Consider the following 23,807-nt stretch of genomic DNA (forward strand, 5'->3'; position numbering starts at 1 on the left):
GTTTGATGCTCAGCCTGATCATAAGATGGAGTATACGGCTAAGCTTGAAATTGCCAAGATGAATAGTACCCCTAGGTTAAGGTTAATAAGTGAATAAGGTATTGGAAGTGGGGTTCACATGGTTAGTGCCAGTGTTAGTGCTAGTGTGGGTGCTACTATAAATAGTAGTTTTGATGATGTTAGCGGGCGGAGAGGCTCTTTAGTGAACAATTTTACAGCATCTGCGAATGGTTGTAGCAAGCCGTGTGGTCCTACGATGTTTGGTCCTTTACGTAGTTGCATGTATCCTAAAGTCTTTCGTTCAACTAGTGTTAGGAATGCTATTGCTAAAAGGATTGGAACGATCAGGCATGCAATATTAATTATAAACATATGTTAAGAAGAGGAGTTGAACCTCTGGGAATTAAGGTTTAAGTTTTATGCATTTACCGGGCTCTGCCACCTTAACAAACCCTTGTATCGGGCTGATTTTTGCTTGGTTAACTAGGTTTAGATGATTTCATCTATTTTATCCTAAGGCTCTTGGTTCAAGTTGGCCCCGTCTCTCTGGTCCTTTCGTACTGGGAGAGGTAAGCATATAGATAGAAACCGACCTGGATTGCTCCGGTCTGAACTCAGATCACGTAGGACTTTAATCGTTGAACAAACGAACCAGTAATAGCTGTTGCGCCATTTGGATGTCCTGATCCAACATCGAGGTCGTAAACCCTATTGTCGATATGAACTCTAAAATAGGATTGCGCTGTTATCCCTGGGGTAACTTGTTCCGTTGATCAATTTCTTGGATCAATTGATGATGAGTTACTAACTTGACTTGTTAGGTCTGGTTAAAAATCATTCGGAGGATTTTTTTTACTCCGAGGTCACCCCAACCGAAATTTTTAGCCAAGTTTATTATATGTTGGCCCTGAGGGGCTAATTGGATATAATTGGGCCAGTAATTTAAGCTCCACAGGGTCTTCTCGTCTTATATTATTATCCCCGCCTCTTCACGGGAAGGTCAATTTTTCTGATTGGAAACAAGAGACAGTAAAACCCTCGTCAAGCCTTTCATACTAGTCCCTAATTAAGAAACAAATGATTATGCTACCTTTGCACGGTCAGAATACCGCGGCCGTTAAATGCATGTCACTGGGCAGGTAGTGCCTCTAATAATTGTAATTCTAGAAGTGATGTTTTTGGTAAACAGGCGGGGTTTGTGTTTGCCGAGTTCCTTTTGTTTCTTTTAATCTTTCCATTACGCACTCCTGTGTTGGGCTAACAACTGGTGTAACTATAGAACATTTTGTGTGTGAGCTTAGTTTAGTTAACTATCAGTGAGTTATTCGGTCTGATATAAACTTGTGCGTGGAGAAAGGTATTCTTGTTACTCATATCAACATTATCTCTTCTATTAAGATAGATTGGTCCAGTAGTATATTAGGAGTTGTTAGTATCTAGTGGTATTTGTAGAGCTTATTGTTGAGCTTGAACGCTTTCTTTATTGATGGCTGCTTAAAAGCCTACTATGGAAGTATATAGTTGGAACTCTCTAATTAAGGTTTTCCTGTATCAATAGGGCTGTACCCCTATTGATTATATCTAAAACTTACATTTAGACTAGTCATTTGTTCTTTTAGGGTAAGTTTTAAGGTGAACTTATATTCGTCTCCTGGACAACCAGCTATCACCAGGCTCGATTGGCTTTTCACCGCTACCTACTGATCATTTCACTATTTTGCCACATAGATGAATTAGTCTTGTTTGACTGTCTATAGGTAGATCGTCTGGATTCGGGGTATCTTACTTAAGTTCTCTTTGCAAGTTATATTCTAGTTGACTCATTATGCAAAAGGTTAAAGGGCTGATCTTTGCTGTCTTGTACTGTTAATAATTCTTTCATCTTTCCCTTACGGTACTATCTCTATAGCTCCTATGATATAATTTCTGTCTCTGATACTTTTACTGTTGGTAAATGTTTTAATTTAGGTGTTAAGTGAATTTTTTATTATAATGTGTTTGGGCTAGGTTTGGTTCAAAGTGGTCTAATAAGTGAAATCTTCTGGGTGTAAGCCAGGTGCTTTTGTTTAAGCTACACTTTGGTTACTCCAAGCACACTTTCCAGTATGCTTACCTTGTTACGACTTATCTCCTCTAAAATCAGGTGTTTGCTAACATGGATAGTAGCCCTAGTATTGCTGGGTTGAGGAGGGTGACGGGCGGTGTGTGCGTGTTTCATGGCCTTGTTCAGTCAAGCACTCTATTTTTGACTTACTGCTAAATCCTCCTTCAGACTTCGCTTTCACAAAGACCTTCGTGTTCTCTATAATTAGGGAATGTAGCCCATTTCTTCCCACCTCATTGGCTACACCTTGACCTAACGTTTTTATGGCTATAGTTGTGCTTACTGTGGCTCCTTTTTAGGGTTTGCTAGAGATGGCGGTATATAGGCTGTATTAGCAAGAGGTGGTGAGGTTTATCGGGGTTTATCGATTATAGAACAGGCTCCTCTAGGTGGATATGAAGCACCGCTAAGTCCTTTGAGTTTTTAGCTGTTGCTAGTAGTACTCTGGCGAATATTCTTGTTGTTGGAATATTTGTGTTTACGACTAGGCATAGTGGGGTATCTAATCCCAGTTTGGGCCCTAGCTGTCGTGTGTTCGGATGTGCTAAAGTCACTTTCGTTGTTTGTCTTGTTTATACTGGTGCTTTTTACGGCTTAGTAGTAATTTGACTTTATTTGTACATAATGTCCTAAACACTCTTTACGCCGAAGGTTATTGATTTTGGTTAATCGTATGACCGCGGTTGCTGGCACGAAATTTACCAACCCTATATTAGTATGACTTAGTCAAACTTTCGTTAATTGCTTAATTTTTATCACTGCTGTGTCCCGTGGGGGTGTGGTTTAGCAAGGTGTTTTGAGCTGCTGTATTTTGCGTGCTTGATACCTGCTCCTTTTGATCTTGTCTTGATCTAGAGGGCATCCTCACTGGGCCGTGGAGGCTTGCATGTGTAATTCTACTAAAAATCTATAAAAAGGCCGGGACCAAGGCTTTGTGTTTATGGAGTGCGTAGTACTCATCTAGGCATTTTCAGTGCCTTGCTTTAAAATTAAGCGACATTAACTGTTGTCGTCCTGTTGTTAGGACATAGGCTTTTTCTATACTAAAAAGTGCCAAAAGCTTGAGTGCTATGTCAGTATTGGCAAAAATTTTATTCGACCAATAAATTGAAAAAGTGTCAGCTTTTCATCCTGTTGTTAGGACATAGGCTTTTTCTATACTAAAAAGTGCCAAAAGCTTGAGTGCTATGTCAGTATTGGCAAAAATTTTATTCGACCAATAAATTGAAAAAGATTAGTTTTGAGTTTTTATTTTTGTACTCTATGTAGTTGTGTTAGTTCTATTTTTGGGGTTTGGTAGGACTGTGTTGATGCTGCACTGAGAGTTTTGGGGGGTGGGGGGGGGTTTGGATTTATGTAGTTTTTCTTTTTTTTTTGTGGTTCTGGTTGTGATATATATGTATGTCCTGTTACCATTGACTGAATAACACCTTTAACTTAAGAATGTTAGTGTGACCAACGTTCAATATAAGTCCAGCTACAATTGAATTGACTGTGACGGGGCCTCCTGTAGGCCATAGCTGAGTCGATGCAAATCCCCCCCCTAAAAAATAAAAAATACCAAATGTATGACACCACAGTTATGTGTGATCATGGGCTGATTAGACATTAATCCATCGAGATGCCTTATTTAAGGGGACCGTGTGGGCGATATATAGCTGAATGACCCTGAAGAAAGAACCAGATGCCAGTTATAGTTTCAGGTTTAGAAACCCCCACAGGTGATGGGCCCGGAGCGAGAAGAGGGACACGATTCAAGCGGGTTGCTGGTTTCTCGAAGCTTGGTGATTATGGAAAGATGATGGTGGTGATATGCGTGTTGACAGGGATAAGGAGATAAGGAATGTGCTATGTAATATTAATAATAGTATGTACTTAAGAATATTCATGGGGTAAATAAATGTATGCACAATAAAGCATAGCAGAAAATCATTATTGTACATTAAGTTTTAATACTAAGATAGTACTTGAGTTAATTTTTATTTAATAAAAGCAGGGAATAGTTTAATTAGAATTTCAGCTTTGGGAGTTGATGGTGGAACAGAGTTTTTCTTCCCTGAGTGTCCTTGGAAGTTATTACTTCATTTTTGGCTTACAAGACCAGTGTAATATTTATACTACAAGGGCTATAGTTTTATTAGGTGGTTTTCTAGGGTGCCTGCTAATGGTATTAGGATTAGGATGATTGAGAAGTATGAGATCGAGGCTACTTGGCCGATGATGATAAAAGGGTGTTCGACGGGTTGGCCGCCAATTCATGTTAGGATTAATAGGTTGGCTACTAGTAGTCAAAATAGTAATTGGCTTAGTGGTCGGAATATTATGCTTCGTTGTTTAGCTGTATGTAGTAGTGGTATGATTATTAGTACTAGGATTGAGCAGTCTAAGGCTACTACTCCACCTAGTTTATTGGGGATTGAGCCTAGGATTGCGTAGGCAAATAGGAAGTATCATTCTGGTTTGATGTGTGGTGGTGTGCTGAGTGGATTAGCTGGTGTATAGTTTTCAGGGTCTCCTAGGAGATATGGTGAGAATAGAACAAGGGTTACCAGCGTTGCGATTATGATTAGTAAGCCTAGGATATCTTTGATGGTGTAGTAGGGGTGAAATGGGATTTTATCTATGTCAGATGAGAGTCCTAGTGGATTGTTAGGATACTCCATGTTTCCACACTACTCACTTGTCTGCCATGTGAAAACTGAGAGAACTTTGTTTTTTATTGTCAGTTCAACAGCAGTATATGGTACTTCTGTGGTAATGTGAGTGCAAAACAGTGCTTCCCTGAACACTCACTTCCTGCTGTAGTAGGGAGGCTTTAGGGTGTACGTGAGAGTTCGGGTCGGGGCAAAGACTGGTAGGGCAAAGGAAGCCGGAGAGACGCATATTTTGCCTTCCTGCAGGTATTTGAGAGTTTCACCCTAATTGTCTTAGGAACACACAGAATGCCTTGTGAACAGATCCAGGCACTCAGTTTGGAGGAGTAAGAAGAAACCAAAGTCAAAGTGCCTTCTTGCCACTACTGGCATGAAAAGCAGCAGTCTGGGAAACAGTCAATTTCCTCGTATCAGAATGTACCCAAATAATCAGGATTGGAAAGAAAGTTCAGTAGGAACACAAGGAGCCTCGATTCCCTTTAAGAGGGAAAGAAACATTTCGTCAGCACGCCTACTGGACACGATTGGGGGTAGGCCCAAAGTCGCCTTCGTGCAGTACGTCAAAGGGAAGACCGCATTCCCTACCTTTTGTGGTCAGAAAATCTATTTTGAAAAACACTGTTTTTCTGATCTTGGAAAGCAAGCCCATGTTCGGTTTGGGCAAGAAAGTGACTTTACCAAAACCTGCAGATTTCCTCCCTCGTCTTTGCGTGATAAAGACCATGTTTCCCCAGTACTCACTTGTCTGCCGTGAAAACTGAGAGAAATTTGTTTTTCATTGTCAGTGCAACAGCAGGAGAAATGGTATTCCTGTGGTAATGTGAGTGCAAAACAGAGCCTCCCTTAACTCTCACTGCCTGCTGTTAAAGGGAGGCTTTAGGGTGACGGTGAGAGTTGGGGTCGGGGCAAAGGCTGGTAGGGCAAAGGAAGCCGGAGAGACGCATATTTTGATTTCCTGCAGATATTTGAGAGTTTCACCCTAGTTGTCTTAAGAGCACACAGTATGTTTTGTGAAGAGATCCAGGCACTCAGTCTGGAGGAGTAAGAAGAACCAAAGTCAAAGTGCCTTCCTGCCACTACTGGCATGAGAAGCAGCAGCCTGGAAAACCGCTAATTTCCTCGTATCAAAATGTACCCAAATAATCAGGTTTGGAAAGAAAGTTCAGTAGGAACACAAGGATCCTCGATTCCTCTTAAGAGGTAAAGTAAAATTTCGTGAGCACACTCACAGGACGCGATTGGAGAAAGTCCAAAGCCATCTTCGTGCTGTAAGTAAAATGGAAGGAAGACCTCGTCCCCACCGTGATTTGGTGAGAGACTCTATCTTGCAGAAACACTGACTTCATACACTTTGAAAGCAGTCCCAAGTTCAGTTTGGCCAAGAAAGTGAGTTTTTTTAGCAAAACTGTAGTTTCCGTGTTCTGCTTTGCGTGAAAAATAGCATTTTTTTACCGTACTCACTTGGTGTTTTGTGACAGCTCCCAGAACTTCCTTTCGGCAAAGCAAGTGAAACAGCAGCAGTAACAGTATTCCTGCAGTAATGTGTGTGTAAAGCAGTGCTACCCTTGATTCTCACTTCTTGCTGCTAGAACGGAGGCTTTAGTGTGAAGGTTAGGGTTGGGGTCAGGGTTAAGATCGGTAAAGCAAAGAAGCTGGACAGACCCACCTTTCACCTTCCTACAGTTATTGGAGTGAATCACCCTATTTGTCTTAAGAACGCAGTGTGTGATTTGGTGTCCAGGCATTCGGTATGGAATAGTAAGAAGAAACCAAAGTCAAAGTGCCTTCTTGCCACTACTGGCATGAAAAGCAGCAGCCTGGTAAACAGTCAATTTCCTGGTATCAGAATGTACCCAAATAATCAGTTTTGGAAAGAGAGTTAAGTAAGAGCAATGGCGCCTCGATTCCTTTAAAGAGGGAAAGAAGCATTTCGTCAGCACACTCACGGTACACGATCGGGTGTAGGCCCAAAGTCACCTTCGTGCAGTACGTCAAAGGGAAGAACGCATTCCTACCTTTTGTGGTCAGAAAATCTAGCTTTGAAAAACACTGCCTCCCTGAAGTCTCACTTCCTGCTTTTGAAGGGAGTCTTTAGGGTGAAGGTGAGAGTTGGGGTCGGGGTAAATACTGGGAGGGCAAAGGAAGCCGGAGAGACGCATATTTTGCCTTCCTAGAGCTATTCGAGAGTTTCACACTAATTTTCTTAGGAACACACAGAATGCTTTGTGAAGAGAGGCAGGCACTCAGTTTGGAGGAGTAAGAAGAAACCAAAGTCAAAGTGCCTTCTTGTCACTACTGGCATGAAAAGCAACAGCTTGGTAAAGTGCTAATTTCCTGGTATCAGAATGTACCCAAATAATCAGGTTTGGAAAGAGAGTTAAGTAGGATAAAGGGTGTCTCGATTCCTTTAAAGAGGGAAAGCAGCATTTCGTCAGCATACCCACTGGACACGATTGGGGGTAGGCCCAAAGTCACCTACGTGCAGTACGTCAAAGGGAAGACCGCGTTCCCTACCTTTAGTGGTCAGAAAATCTATCTATGGAAAACACTGATTTTCTGATCTTGGAAGGCAAGCCCATGTTCGATATGGGCAAGAAAGTGACCTCATCATAACATGCAGATTCCCTCCCTCTGCTTTGCGTGATAAAGACCATGTTTCCACGGTACTCACTTGTCTGCCATGTGAAAACTGAGAGAAATTTGTTTTTCATTGTCAGTGCAACAGCAGCAGAAATGGTATTCCTGTGGTAATGTGAGTGCAAAACAGTGCCTCCCTGAACTCTCACTGCCTGCTGTTAAAGGGAGGCTTTAGGGTGAAGGTGAGAGTTGGGGTCGGGGCAAAGACTGGTAGGGCAAAGGAAGCCGGAGAGACGCATATTTTGCCTTCCTGCAGGTATTTGAGAGTTTCACCCTAATTGTCTTAGGAACACACAGAATGCCTTGTGAAGAGATCCAGGCACTCAATTCAGTAGGAACATAAGGAGCCTCGATTCCCTTTAAGAGGGAAAGAAACATTTAAGAGGGAAAGAAACATTTCGTCAGCACGCCTACTGGACACGATTGGGGGTAGGCCCAAAGTCCCCTTCGTGCAGTACGCCAAAGGGAAGACCGCGTTCACTACCTTTAGTGGTCAGAAAATCTATCTTTGAAAAACACTGCCTTTCTGCTCTGGGAAAGCAAGTCCAAGTTCGGTTTGGGCAAGAAAGTGAGCTTAGCGAAACTGTAGCTTCCCTGCTCTGCTTTGCGTGAAAAACAGCATTTTTTTACCGTACTCACTTGGTTCTACGTGACAGATGCCAGAACTTCCTTTCGGCAAAGTAAGTGAAACAGTCGCAGTAACAGTATTTCTTCAGTAATGTGTGTGTAAAGCATTGCTACCCTTGACTCTCACTTCCTGCTGTTAGAACGGAGGCTTTAGTGTGAAGGTTAGGGTTGAGGTCAGGGGGTTAAGATCGGTAGAGCAAGGAAGCTGGACAGACCCACCTTTCACCTTCCTACAGTTATTGGAGTGAATCACCCTATCTGTCTTAAGAACGCAGTGTGTGATTTGGTGTTCAGGCATTCGGTATGGAATAGTAAGAAGAAACCAAAGTCAAAGTACCTTCTTGCCACTACTGGCAAGAAAAGCAGCAGCCTGGTAAACAGCCAAATTCCTGGTATCAGAATGTACCCAAATAATCAGTTTAAGAATGAGAGTTAAAAGCTAGGGCGCCTCGATTCCTTTAAAGAGGGAAAGCAGCATTTGGTCAGCACACCCACTGGACACGATTGGGGGTAGGCCCAAAGTCACCTTCGTGCAGTACGTCAAAGGGAAGTCCGCGTTCTCTACCTTTAGTGGTCAGAAAATCTATCTTTGAAAAACACTGTTTTTCTGCTCTTGGAAAGCAAGCCCATGTTCGGTTTGGGCAAGAAAGTGACTTCACCAAAACCTGCAGATTTCCTCCCTCGTCTTTGCGTGATAAAGACCATGTTTCCACAGTACTCACTTGTCTGCCGTGAAAACTGAGAGAAATTTGTTTTTCATTGTCAGTGCAACAGCAGGAGAAATGGTATTCCTGTGGTAATGTGAGTGCAAAACAGTGTCTCCCTTAACTCTCACTGCCTGCTGTTAAAGGGAGGCTTTAGGGTGAAGGTGAGAGTTGGGGTCGGGGTAAAGGCTGCTAGGGCAAAGGAAGCCGGAGAGACGAATATTTTGATTTCCTGCAGATATTTGAGAGTTTCACCTTAGTTGTCTTAAGAACACACAGTATGTTTTGTGAAGAGATCCAGGCACTCAGTCTGGAGGAGTAAGAAGAACCAAAGTCAAAGTGCCTTCCTGCCACTACTGGCATGAGAAGCAGCAGCCTGGAAAACCGCTAATTTCCTCGTATCAGAATGTACCCAAATAATCAGGTTTGGAAAGAAAGTTCAATAGGAACACAAGGATACTCAATTCCTCTTAAGAGGTAAAGTGAAATTTCGTGAGCACACTCACTGGACGTGATTGGAGAAAGTCCAAAGTCATCTTCGTGCTGTAAGTCAAATGGAAGGAAGACCTCGTCCCCACCGTGATTTGGTGAGAGACTCTATCTTGCAGAAACACTGACTTTATACACTATGAAAGCAGCCACAAGTTCAGTTTGGGCAAGAAAGTGAGTTTAGCAAAACTGTAGTTTCCGTGTTCTGCTTTTCGTGAAAAGCAGCATTTTTTTTTTTTACCGTACTCAGTGTTATGTGACAGCTCCCAGAACTTCCTTTCGGCAAAGCAAGTGAAACAGCAGCAGTAACAGTATTCCTGCAGTAATGTGTGTGTAAAGAAGTGCTACCCTTGATTCTCACTTCCTGCTGTTAGAACGGAGGCTTTAGTGTGAAGGTTAGGGTTGGGGTCAGGGTTAAGATCGGTAGAGCATGGAAGCTGGACAGACCCACCTTTCACCTTCCTACAGTTATTGGAGTGAATCACCCTATTTGTCTTAAGAACGCAGTGTGTGATTTGGTGTCCAGGCATTCGGTATGTAATAGTAAGAAGAAACCAAAGTCAAAGTGCCTTCTTGCCACTACTGGCATGAAAAGCAGCAGCCTGGTAAACAGCCAAATTCCTGGTATCAGAATGTACCCAAATAATCAGTTTTGGAAAGAGAGTTAAGTAGGAGCAGGGCGCCTCGATTCCTTTAAAGAGGGAAAGCAGCATTTGGTCAGTACACCCACTGGACATGATTGGGGGTAGGCCCAAAGTCACCTTCGTGCAGTACGTCAAAGGGAAGACCGCGTTCTCTACCTTTAGTGGTCAGAAAATCTATCTTTGAAAGACACTGTTTTTCTGATCTTGGAAGGCAAGCCCATGTTCGGTTTGGGCAAGAAAGTGACTTTATCAAAACCTGCAGATTCCCTCCCTCTGCTTTGCGTGATAAAAACCATGTTTCCACAGTACTCACTTCTCTGCCATGTGAAAACTGAGAGAACTTTGTTTTTCATTGTCAGTTCAACAGCAGTAGATATGGTACTTCTGTGGTAATGTGAGTGCAAAACAGTGCTTCCCTGAACACTCACTTCCTGCTGAAGTAGGGAGGCTTTAGGGTGAAGGTGAGAGTTCGGGTCGGGGCAAAGACTGGTAGGGCAAAGGAAGCCGGAGAGACGCATATTTTGCCTTCCTGCAGGTATTTGAGAGTTTCACCCTAATTGTCTTAGGAACACACAGAATGCCTTGTGAACAGATCCAGGCACTCAGTTTGGAGGAGTAAGAAGAAACCAAAGTCAAAGTGCCTTCTTGCCACTACTGGCATGAAAAGCAGCAGTCTGGTAAACAGTCAATTTCCTCGTATCAGAATGTACCCAAATAATCAGGTTTGGAAAGAAATTTCAGTAGGAACACAAGGAGTCTCGATTCCCTTTAAGAGGGAAAGAAACATTTCGTCAGCACGCGTACTGGACACGATTGGGGTAGGCCCAAAGTCACCTTCGTGCAGTACGTCAAAGGGAAGTCCGCGTTCTCTACCTTTAGTGGTCAGAAAATCTATCTTTGAAAAACACTGTTTTTCTGATCTTGGAAAGCAAGCCCATGTTCGGTTTGGGCAAGAAAGTGACTTTACCAAAACCTGCAGATTTCCTCCCTCGTCTTTGCGTGATAAAGACCATGTTTCCCCAGTACTCACTTGTCTGCAATGTGAAAACTGAGAGAACTTTGTTTTTCATTGTCAGTGTAACAGCAGCAGAAATGGTATTCTTGTGGTAATGTGAGTGCAAAACAGAGCCTCCCTTAACTCTCACTGCCTGCTGTTAAAGGGAGGCTTTAGGGTGACGGTGAGAGTTGGGGTCGGGGCAAAGGCTGGTAGGGCAAAGAAAGCCGGAGAGACGCATATTTTGATTTCCTGCAGGTATTTGAGAGTTTCACCCTAGTTGTCTTAAGAACACACAGTATGTTTTGTGAAGAGATCCAGGCACTCAGTCTGGAGGAGTAAGAAGAACCAAAGTCACAGTGCCTTCTTGCCACTACTGGCATGAGAAGCAGCAGCCTGGAAAATCGCTAATTTCCTCGTATCAAAATGTACCCAAATAATCAGGTTTGGAAAGAAAGTTCAGTAGGAACACAAGGAACCTCGTTTCCTCTTAAGAGGTAAAGTGAAATTTCTTGAGCACACTCACTGGACGCGATTGGAGAAAGTCCAGAGACATCTTCGTGCTGTAAGTCAAATGGAAGGAAGACATCGTCCCCCACCGTGATTTGGTGAGAGACTCTATCTTGCAGAAACACTGACTTCATACACTATGAAAGCAGCCACAAGTTCAGTTTGGACAAGAAAGTGAGTGTAGCAAAATTGTAGTTCCGTGAAAAACAGCATTTTTTTTTTTTTTTACCGTACTCACTTGGTGTTATGTGACAGCCCCCAGTACTTCGTTTCGGCAAAGCAAGTGAAACAGCAGCAGTAACAGTATTCCTGCAGTAATGTGTGTGTAAAGCAGTGTAACCCTTGATTCTCACTTCCTGCTGTTAGAACGGAGGCTTTAGTGTGAAGGTTAGGGTTGGGGTCAGGGTTAAGATCGGTAGAGCAAGGAAGCTGGACAGACCCATCTTTCACCTTCCTACAGTTATTGGAGTGAATCACCATATTTGTCTTAAGAACGCAGTGTGTTATTTGGTGTCCAGGCATTCGGTATGGAAGAGTAAGAAGAAACCAAAGTCAAAGTGCCTTCTTGCCACTACTGGCATGAAAAGCAGCAGCCTGGTAAACAGCCAAATTCCTGGTATCAGAATGTACCTAATTAAACAGTTTAAGAATGAGAGTTAAAAGCTAGGGCGCCTCGATTCCTTTAAAGAGGGAAAGCAGCATTTGGTCAGCACACCCACTGGACACGATTGGGGGTAGGCCCAAAGTCACCTTCGTGCAGTACGTCAAAGGGAAGACCGCGTTCTCTACCTTTAGTGGTCAGAAAATCTATCTTTGAAAAACCCTGTTTTTGATCTTGGAAGGCAAGCCCATGTTCGATTTGGGCAAGAAAGTGACTTTATCAAAACCTGCAGATTCCCACCCTCTGCTTTGCGTGATAAAGACCATGTTTCCACGGTACTCACTTGTCTGCCATGTGAAAACTGAGAGAAATTTGTTTTTCATTGTCAGTACAACAGCAGCAGAAATGGTATTCCTGTGGTAATGTGAGTGCAAAACAGTGCCTCGCTGAACTCTCACTGCCTGCTGTTAAAGGGAGGCTTTAGGGTGAAGGTGAGAGTTGGGGTCGGGGCAAAGACTGGTAGGGCAAAGGAAGCCGGAGAGACGCATATTTTGCCTTCCTGCAGGTATTTGAGAGTTTCACCCTAGTTGTCTTAAGAACACACAGTATGTTTTGTGAAGAGATCCAGGCACTCAGTCTGGAGGAGTAGGAAGAACCAAAGTGAAAGTGCCTTCTTGCCACTACTGGCATGAGAAGCAGCAGCCTGGAAAACCGCTAATTTCCTCGTATCAGAATGTACCCAAATAATCAGGTTTGGAAAGAAAGTTCAGTAGGAACACAAGGAGCCTCGTTTCCTCTTAAGAGGTAAAGTGAAATTTCTTGAGCACACTCTCTGGACGCGATTGGAGAAAGTCCAGAGACATCTTCGTGCTGTAAGTCAAATGGAAGGAAGACATCGTTCCCCACCGTGATTTGGTGAGAGACTCTATCTTGCAGAAACACTGACTTCATACACTATGAAAGCAGCCACAAGTTCAGTTTGGGCAAGAAAGTGAGTGTAGCAAAATTGTAGCTTCCGTGCTCTGCTTTTCGTGAAAAACAGCATTTTTTTTTCTTTTTACCGTACTCACTTCGTGTTATGTGACAGCCCCCAGTACTTCGTTGCGGCAAAGCAAGTGAAACAGCAGCAGTAACAGTATTCCTGCAGTAATGTGTGTGTAAAGCAGTGTAACCATTGATTCTCACTTCCTGCTGTTAGAACGGAGGCTTTAGTGTGAAGGTTAGGGCTGGGGTCAGGGTTAAGATCGGTAGAGCATGGAAGCTGGACAGAACCATCTTTCACCTTCCTACAGATATTGGAAAGAATCACCCTATTTGTCTTAAGAACGCAGTGTGTGATTTGGTGTCCAGGCATTCGGTATGGAAGAGTAAGAAGAAACCAAAGTCAAAGTGCCTTCTTGCCACTACTGGTAAGAAAAGCAGCAGCCTGGTAAACAGCTAATTTCCTGGTGACAGAATGTATCCAAATAATTAGTTTTGGAAAGAGAGTTATGTCGGAGCATGGGAGCCTCGATTCCCTTTAACAGGGAAAGGAGCATTTCGTCATCACAACCACTGAACACAGATGGGGTTAGGCCCAAAATCACTTTCGTGCACTACGTCAAAGGAAAGGAAGACCACGTTCTCTACCGTTAGCGGTCATGTGACAGCTGAGAGAAATTCGTTTTGTCAAGGCCATTGGATTAGCAGCAGTAATCGTATTCCTGTGGTAATGTGAGTGCCAAACCGAGCCTCCTTTAACTCTCACTTCCTGCTGTTGAAGGAAGGTGAAGGTGAGTGTTGGGGTCGGGGTAAAGCTTGGTAGGGCAAAGGAAGACAAATGGGGTTATTCGCTCAAATAACTGTAGAAAGGTGAAGGAGGTTCTGTCCAGCTTCCTTGCTCTACCGACATTAATCCTGACCCCAACCCTAAACCTCATACTAGACAAGTGAACACTGTGAAAACATGGTCTTTATCATGGAAAGCAGAGGAGAGAATCAGCAGGTTTTGGTAAAGTCACTTTCTTGCCCTAACTGAACTTATGGCTGCTTTCAAAGAGCATGTAGTCAGTGTTTCTCCTAGATAGAGTTTCTCACCAAATAACGGTGGGGAACGAAGTCTTCCTATCTTTTGACTTACTGCACGAAAGTGACTTTTGACCTCCTTCAATCACGTCTAGTGAGTGTGCTGATGAATGCCAGGTTCCTTCTTCAAAGGATTCGAGGCTTCCTTTGATCCTATTTAACTGTCTTTCCAAAACTGATTATTTGGGTACATTCAGTTACCACGAAGTTAGTGATTTACCTGTCTGCTCCGTCTCATGACAGTAACAATACGAAGGCAGTTTGACTTTGGTTTCTTCTTGCTTTTCCAATCTGAGTATGGGCCTCACTTCAAATAGCACACTGAGCCTACCTAAGACAAATGGAGTGACTCTCTCAAATAACTGCAGGAAGGCGAAAGATGAGTCAGTCCAGCTTCGTTTGACCTATCCTTCTTTTCCCTTACCCCAGCCCTAATCCTCACCCTAAAGCCTCCCTTCTAACAGCAGGAAATGAGAGTTAAGGGAGGCACTGTTTTGCACTGTCATTAGTGCAGGAATACTGTTACTGCTGCTGTTTCACTTGCTTTGCTGAAACAAAGTACTCTCAGCTTTCACATGGCACCAAGTGAAAATTGTTGAAACATGCTATTTATCATGCAAAATAGAGCAGAAAATTTACAGTTTTCGCTAAAACACTTTCTTGCCTAAACTGAACGTGCCGCTTCTTTCAAAAGGCACAAAGTCAGTATTTTTTTAAGACAGAGTTTCTCACCAGATAGCAGGGAATGAGGTTTTCTTTCCATTTAACTTACTGCAAAAAGGTAACTTTGGGCCTCCCTCCAATCGTGTCCAGCGAGTGTGTTCATGAAATGCCACTTTCCCGTTTAAAATGAATCAAGGCTCCTGGAGCTCCTATTTAACTCTCTTTTCAAAACTATTTGGGTATGTTCAGTTACAACAAAGTTAGCGATTTACCAGGCTGCTGCTTTTCATGCCAGTAACAGCAAGAAGGAACTCTGACTTTGAATTCTCTGTACTTTTCCATACTGAGAGCCTGGCTCTTTTCAAATTGCACTCTGAATGTTCTTAAGCCAAAAAGAGTGATTCACTCAAAACAACTGCAGGAAGGCAAAACATGGGTCTGTTTAGCTTTCTTTGCGCTACCTCTTTAACACTGACACCATCCTCAACCTCAACCTAAATCCTCTCTTCGAACAGCAGGAAGTGAGCGTTAAGGGAGGCACTGTTTTGCACTCACATAACTGCAGGAATACTATTCCTGCTGCTGTTTCACTTGCTTTGCTGAAACAAAGTTCTGGCAGCTTTCACATTGCACCAAGTGAGTACTGTGGAAACATGCTGTTTATCACGCAAAGCAGAGCAGGGAAAGTACAGTTTCCACTAAATTCACTTTTTTGCCCAAATCGAACTTGCAGCTGCTTTCAAAGAGCATGAAGCTAGTGTTTCTCTAAGATAGAGTTTCTGACCAAATAATAGTACGGAATGTGGTCTTCCTTCCATTTAACTTACTGCACGAAAGTGACTTTGGGCCTACATCTAATTGTGTCCAGTGTGTGTGCTCATGAAATGCCACTTCCCCTCTTAAAAGGAATCATGCTAGTAACAGAAATAAACTACTTTTAGATTTTTTTTCTTAGTTTTCCAAACTGAATGCCTGGTTCACTTCAAATAGAACACTGTGCGTTCTTAAGACAAATAGAGTAATCTCTCAAAGAGCTGAAGGAAGATAAAAGATGGGTCTTTCTGACTTCCTTAGCCCTACTGATCTTATCCCTGAACCCAATCTTAGCTAACCCTCACCCTAAAGCCTCCTTTCTAACAGCAGGGAGTGAAATTTAAAGGAGGCACTGTTTTGCATTCACATTACTGAAGGAATAGTGTTACTGCAGCTGTTTCAAGTGCCTTGCTGAAACAAAATTCTGGCACTTTTCACATAGCCCCAAGTGAGTACTGTGGAAACATGCTGTTTATTATGCAAAGCAGAGCAGGGAAGCTACAGTTTTGCTAAAATCACTTTCTTTCCCGAACCGAACTTGTGGCTGCTTTAAAAGAGCTTGAAGCCAGTTTTTCTCGATAGTTTCTTATCAAATACCGGTAATTGCTCTCTGTGCGTTCGTAAGCCAAAAAGAGTGATTTCCTCAAAAAACTGCAGGAAGGTAAAAGATGGGTCTGTTCGGCATCCTTTTCCCTACCGATTGTAACCCTGACCCTGACCATAGCCCTGAACCTTGTGCTAGCCCGAAATTTGACCTAACCCTTTCCTTAAACCTAAAGCCTCTCTTTGAATATCAGTGGAAGTTAAATGAGACACTGTTTTGCACTCAGATTACTGTAGGGATGCTAGTAATGCTGCTGTTTCACTTACCTTGCTGAAATAACTTTCTGACTGCTTTCAAAGAGCACTGTCAGTGTTTCACCAAGATTGAGTTTCTTTCCAAAACTGATTATCTGGGTACATTCAATTACCACGAAGTGAATTTATTAACATGTTGCTGTTTTTAATACCAATAACAGCGAGAAGCCTCGTTTGCACTGGGTTCTTCTTACTTTCCTAAAACGATTACCTGGTTCACTTCAAATAGCGCTCTAGTCATTCTTATGCAGAATGGAGTAATTTGCTCAAATATCTGCAGGAAGGTGAATGATGCATCTATCAAACTTTCTTTGTCCTACTGCTCTTAACTTTGACCCTGCCCTAGCGCTCATCCTATGACGCTCACCCAGTACCTAACCCTACAGTATTCCTTCAAATAGCAGTAAATGAGAGTTAAGGGAGACACTGTTTTGCACTCAGATTACTGTAGGGATGCTAGTAATGCTGCTGTTTCACTCTCTTGCTGGTACAACTTTCTGGCAGCTTTCAACAGCACCAAGTGAGACTGTTCAAAGATGCTGTTTACCACTCAAAGAAGAGCACGGAAGCTACAGGTCTCGCGAATTCACTTTTCCAAAAGTGAATTAGTGGCTGTTTTCAAATAGCACTAAGTCAAATATACACACACTTAGCTGCCCAGCTATTTTAAAACTGAAAACAAGTGTGTAGCTAATACATTCCTTTAGTACTGTTTGACACTAGGCAAACATTCAGTTTGGAAAACAGAGCAAAACAGAACTCAACATTCACTTCTCTCCTGTTATTTGTGTGAAAACAGTTAACTACTCAAACTCTCAATTAGAACTATTTGAAAGCAGCTTGAAAATCAGATTTGAAAACAGTGTAATATCCCGTCACTTGGCTTGCGGTACTGCTTCTATTAAATTGAAAACCAGTACACTGGTAACACACTCTCTTAGAGCTGTTTAAATCTAGACAGATATTTAGTTAGGAAAACTGCGAAATGGAAGCAACGTTCTCTTACCTCCTGCTATTTGGGGGCAAAACTGTATGTAGATAAAACATTCACTTAGTGCTATTTATAGGAAGCTGCTTAAACACTCACTGCTTTTTGAAAGTAGCCAGTGCATCGGTTATGAAAAGCAGGTGTAGTATACACACACCAACCACTCCACTTTCTATTTGTGTGAAAACTGTTCACTACTCAAATGCACACTTAGACCAATTTCAATGCAGTCTAAAAATCGGATAATAGTAAGTCGTATATACCTACAATTAGCTTCCTTGCTCTTCTTACAGTGAAAACAAGTGTGCAGCAAAAACTCTCACTTAGTGCTCTTTGAAATTACCATGATATTTGGTTCAGAAAACTAAAGGAAACATAAACAGCATTCTCTTTCCTCTTTTTATATAGGAGCAAAAGAGTACATAGCTAAAGCACTCACTGAGTACTATTTATAAAGATTCAGCAATTCAGATTGGGAATTTAAGTGAAGCAGAATCACCATTTGTTTCTCTGTTCGTAATAGAAGGTGAAAGATTAAGGTGTTTAAACACTCTCTTGCTGTTCTTTGAAAGTATCCAAAGTATCAGTTATGAAAAGCTGGTGCAATATACACACCAACCACTTCCCTTGCTGTTATATCAGTGGCAATCAGTATGCTGCTCAAGCACTCACTTAGAGCTGTTTGAAAGCTGCCTGAAAATCGGATTTGAAAACTGTCATATAAACCACACTAAACTGCCTTACTCTTATTACAGTGAAACCTGTGTTCCACGAACAAACTCATTACTTTTATTTGAAGATAGCCAGATATTCACTTTGGAAAACAAAGGGAAAAAGAAGAACCATTTGCTTCACTCTTGGTTTGTGGGGGCAAAACCGTAAGCGCTAAAACACAGTCCGAGTGCTATTTATAACTAGCCAGCAATTCAGATTGGGAAACTGTTACAGATTCACTATTTGTTTCTCTTCTATTAGAGGGAGATACAGTAAGCTGCTTGAACACTCACTTCCTGCTCTTTGAAAATAGCCATAATATCAGTTATGAAAAGCAGGTGCAATGTATGCACCATCCACTCTCCTGCTGTTATTTGAGTGAAAGCAGTATACTGCTGTGTCACTTAGATCCATTTGCAAGTAACCTGAGAATAGCCTGTGAAAACTAAATCATATATACCCTCATTTAGCTGCCTTACTCTTATTACAGTGAAAAAGAGCCTGCAGTTATAAACAGTGCCATTTGAAGTGAGCCCGATGTTCGGAACGGAGCACTAAAGGCAGCATTTGCTTCCCTCCTGTTATTTGAGTGAAAACTAGTATGGAGCTGTTTATAACACTGAGTGCTATTTCAAACTGGTCAGAAATTCAGTTTGGGAAACTAAGTGAAATGCAACCAACATTTTCTTCCCTGCATTTCCTAAAGGGAAAAACAGTATGCTGCTTACACACTCAGTACTCTATGAAAGGAGCCTGAAAATCGTATTTAAAAACTAAGTCATGTATACCCAAACTAAGCTGCCCTGCTCTATTACAGTGACAACCAGCTTGCACCTAACACACTGCCTTAGTGCTATTTGAAACTAGACAGAAGTTCAATTTGGAAAACTAAGGCAATCAGAAAGCACCATTCACTTCCCTACAATTATTTGACTGAAAACCAGTATGGAACTTAAACATTCTCTTTGTGCTATTTGAAAATAGTTAAATTCAGTTTGGGAAGTGGAAGGACACACCGAGTGCTACTCAGGCTTTCTGTTTGGAAAAAAGAGAAACGGTAACATTTGCTTTCCTGCTTTTATTAGAGTGAAAATCAGCATGCTTCTTAAAACCCCTCTGTGAAGTACTCAGCTAGAGCTAAAAAATCTCTCTCTTCAAGCAGTAACCCTGTTATCCACTGAAGTCTCTAGTCTTGTCCCTTTATAGATATGCATCTGAGTTCCTTGTGTCTCATGAAATCTAGGTGGAGAGTAGCACAGTCCAAGGTCTTTGAAGACTATATGAGGGATAATTCACCTTGAGGGATGTTGGAGCAGATGTTTTCCACCCATTGTTTCAAGAGCCATAACAACACACTGTAGCTCTATTCTTTTATAGCTAAGAGCCTTCTTCCCTTCTTCTCTATAGCTTATGAAGTGCTGGAGACTTTTTGATCACTCACCTTTGTCCCACCATTTTCCTTTTCCCTTCATCTGTGAAGCACGGGTGAGTGCTGTTTATCCCACTCCACCATCTTCATGGAAATCCAGGACAATTATATGTTGTCATTATGTCTTTCTGTGTTCTGGTACCATCTCCTTCCTGTTTGTGTGGAGTGCCTATACTCATTTATTATTGACCTAAATCTAGACGTGATGAGGACACTTATCACACATCATTGGTGAGAATTTCCATTTGGCACTATCTAGATGTTAGTGTGGTGACTGTTCTCCCCAAGTTGTGTGTGGGCTGGGCTATTTGGTTTATTTATTCATAGCATTACTTGATTATAAAATTCAGCATAATGCTCAGAATATACAGGCATGCAGTACATTTGTTGAACAAATATGATTCCAAAAAATAATGAGACTAATTTACTACTATATTTGGGGATTTGTGGATTTCTTATAGCTTTTTTTTTAGTTTCACCACACACAGATATTGTTAGTTGAAAAGAGTAAATGAGTCTTCAAACATGAAAAAGTTAGAATGGCTATAACCCAAACACCCTTAAAGAGAGGAAAAGAGAGATCAAAAGTGATGGTGGGGTTATACAGAGAAGATAGTATTTAACAAATGAATATGGTTGCTGAATCATTAAATCGACACCTGTTTTAGTCTCCAGTGCCTTAGAGCAGTTAGAAGTAAAACTCTAAAATTGCAGCAGTGTAACCCATGCAAAACTCTGAAGTGTGGCCTAAAACTAATTATGGTGCTCTTGAGTCTGGCTACCCACCCATGTTAAAAGAATAAATAAATAAATAACTGTGGTGCTGTGCGTTGAAATGCATTGCTTTTCTGCATATTTTTTATTTTTCACAACAAAACATAAAAGTCCATTGCAATGAGAAAAAATGTTAATTCTTTCTAGGCTCCTATACTCAGGAGTTACTGGAAAGAAAAATCTGAGATCATATTGTAGCCCTGACAAACTCTGGGATCGTCCTATAACTACTTGTTGAAGACTGCTTTGAAAATATTGCTTTTTTCTTTCTTTGCTTTGTATATATATGTTACATTATACATAAACTTTTAAAAAAGACCATGAACTATAGCATGTGTATAGAATAATGTAAGCCGTGATGATCATCATTTTTATTTATGAAGCAAAACAGGGAAACAAATATAAAGTAGTGCTAAGTAGATGGAGAACTAAGAATCAAGAAGACTTAAGACAGGCATGTTTATCTCTAAATTTACTTTGATGCATAGTTGATTTTATGTATGCTATATGGTTAGGAGCACATTTCATTCATTTTCCATTGCTTCAACATTTGTTGAATTTGAAGGGGATGGCATTGTAGGTCAAGAATCAGACCTGGGTTTCAGGTGAGAATTCTGTCACTGAAGTGTCATTGCACCCCCATAGTTGAGGTTTTTTGTTTTATTTTTTTGCGTGGGCAGACACCATAAATTGAACATAGTTGCTGTTTGATAATTTTAGTTTCATACCAAAGAAAGTTACAACTAACTTCTTTATAACATAGTTTGTTGTGGTTCGCTTATTTTTATCTTTCTTTGCTCCTGTCTTCTATCCTGCTTCTTCTCCTCTTTCTTTTCGTCCAGCATTTAGCATCTGATCCAAGGAGTGATACAAAGCTTTCCATCTTCAGTTTGAAGTAGTTCTGTTTTAGAGGCTCTGGGGATAGGATAATAAGGGTCAATCGTTACTTTGCCGTATAAAAATCTCCTTAATAATAAATAAAAATCTCCTTAATAAGCCCACCAACTATCCCTTTTTCAAAAGAATCTTTTCAATTTCACAGTTAGAGTAAATATTTGCATCATTTTGCATATAAAATAGAAATATCTAGATTTAAATATATATATATTGCATAAGTATCTGTTGTATATATATATATTTATGCATGCATGTATATATAATGTGTGTGTGTGTGTGTGTGTGGTGTGTGTCTACCTATACTGTTTATCTTTCTTGCCCAAAGAGCCACCTGCTTAACTTTGTTAAGATGATGAGATAGAAGTGTTAAATATAAGAACTGAATAGTCTCTGAAACTTGGGTTCCAACAGATTGTCTTGAATTTTCTTTGAAAAATGATTGTATTGTTTTTATGTTCTTTTATATTTAGGTGAAAGTCCCAGAATTGCTAGCTCTGATTCTTGGGAAGACCTACATGAATATGCACTGGGTCTTTTCTAGTACAGCAGGGCTATTTAAAATGTTATTTTGGGACAACTAATTGATTATTTTATCTTTTTATTGAAAATAACTCACAGCACAGTTCATTCTTTTAGAACATTACCTTATTTTGTGCTTCAGAATATAAAGTTTTGAGTGGTTTCTAGTAAAGGATTTTAAACGTGGGACAAGGCAGAATGGCAGAAAAATACACTATATCTGGTAGTATTCTCAAATAAGTAATTTATGTTCTTACATTCTTGAAATTCAAGCATAGTGTTTAGGAGACTATCATACTAAGAGTGTATTTGAAGGATTCAACAATTCAGATTTTATAATGAGGAAGTTGTGTAGGTGCCATGAGGTGCATTCCAAGTGTTTCAGATCAGGAGGTTTGGGGAAGTAAGTTTCTATTGAAACTTAAAAAAAATCTGCCCACAAGACCAATCGAATTACAATCTAGTGGGCTGGAAGAAGGAACTGGTATTTCTTTCAAGTTTTCTAGGTGTTTCCAAGTTGTAGCCAAGGGGAGGGTACCTGCAGAGCAGAAATAAGCCAAAGATAGTATGTGTGATAAAGATACTTGCTTTAGTAGACCATCAAGCACTATAATTAACCAAATAGGCTTTCCTGGATAAAAGTCACGGTTGCTTCAGTGGGAAATATACATTGATCCTCATTCTGACACCATTCTCTTGCTAGGAAGGCACAGATTGGAAAAAAAACAAAAACTATAAATATACTCAGTCTGGTGGGGGAGAGATAGAAATCATAAGACACTGTAATACTAGAGCGATGTGAAGTATTAAAATTAAGATGGGCACTAAGGTACTATTATGAGCATGGTAGAGTGTCCAATAAATTTTGCCTTTTCTTTGGAATCTGGGGACTAGAGGGGAGACTGGGGTGACATATGAAATGGCTGGAAATTCACAGAGAAAAGCATGACTTAAGGTTGATGAGGGAGAAAAGGGGAGCTGATGGTATTTTAATGGGTTATATCATGCAAAGATGTGGTTACAGTAAAGGAATATATACTGAGTAATGGGTTGTACAAAAGATGCCAATGAGGTACATGCAGCTAATCCAGCTGAAGAAGTTGAACACAGCCACTGATAAAATTCGAAAAATGTGTTGAGGATTGATGTCCTTGACCCTTAAAAGGACTTAGTAGCTGTGGTTCAGCATGTTCGCCCCACTGGGATGAGATTTAAATGGATACCATTGTTGTCTCAGAATGAGAGCACAGAAGTAAAGGGCTAGGAAGAGAAGTCAAGGATATAAGGAGGGAAAACTTCCCAACACTGATAAATCACATAAATATTTCAGGCAAAGAAACCCAACAAACTCCAATAAGAAAAAAACCCCAATTTCTGGTGGTCCTTACTAACGACTATTGAGAAGAAAAGCCTTTACCAGATCAATAGCTGCAGGGTACCAGGGGATATATTGCTTTGCTCAAGCAATGACATCCCATCTGAAACAGCAGCTACAATTGGAGTTAGCACCGGGATGAGCTTACGATGAACCACTGTCATCCTCCAAGACCCATCTGTTTTCTGCACAGGCAAAATATGAGAGTGGAATTTGGATGTAGTGGGAATCACCAGCCCTGCACCCTTCAAGTCCCTAAGAGTGGCAGTCATCTCTGCAATCCCTTCAGGAACCCAGGATTAATTGGGAGTCACGTTTTTCTAGGTAGGGCAGTTCTAGTTGCTTCCACTTCGCCTTTCCCAGCATAACAGCCCTCACTGCGCCAGTCAGAGCGCCAATGTGGCGTTTCAGGCAGCTGCTCAGTATTTTTATTCCAATTATGCATCCTGGAACAGGGGAAATAACTACAGAATGGTTCTGGTGGTCCACTGGACCCACTGTGAGGCAGACCTGAGCTAAAACTCCATTGTTCACCTGGTCCCCCTGAGCCCCAACTCCGACTGGTGGACCAGAGTGACGTTTTGGGTGACCTGGAATTAACGTCACTTCTGAACCAGTGTCTAATAATCCCCGAAAGAGCTGATCATTTCCTTTTCCCCATTGTGCCGTTGCGCTGGGCCAAGGCCATCAGTCTCCTTGGGGAAGCCTTGGAGGAAGATTAATAGTATCAATTTCTGACAGTGTAACAG

The 23,807-nt window shown here is 41.4% G+C and overlaps 1 long non-coding RNA gene and 1 other non-coding gene across 4 annotated transcripts in view; both read right to left on the reverse strand.

The window, feature by feature from the left end:
• The window catches only part of LOC143673955 (uncharacterized), a 465,075-nt gene that overhangs the window by 60,388 nt on the left and 380,880 nt on the right, over positions 1–23,807 (reverse strand). The window lies entirely within an intron of this gene.
• LOC143675405 (18S ribosomal RNA) lies at positions 2,081–3,039 on the reverse strand. The gene has a single exon (XR_013171629.1). It is a non-coding gene; the product is annotated as an 18S ribosomal RNA (ribosomal RNA).

Source organism: Tamandua tetradactyla, chromosome 2 (genome assembly GCF_023851605.1).
Source record: "Tamandua tetradactyla isolate mTamTet1 chromosome 2, mTamTet1.pri, whole genome shotgun sequence".
In the NCBI taxonomy this organism is placed as follows: domain Eukaryota; kingdom Metazoa; phylum Chordata; class Mammalia; order Pilosa; family Myrmecophagidae; genus Tamandua; species Tamandua tetradactyla.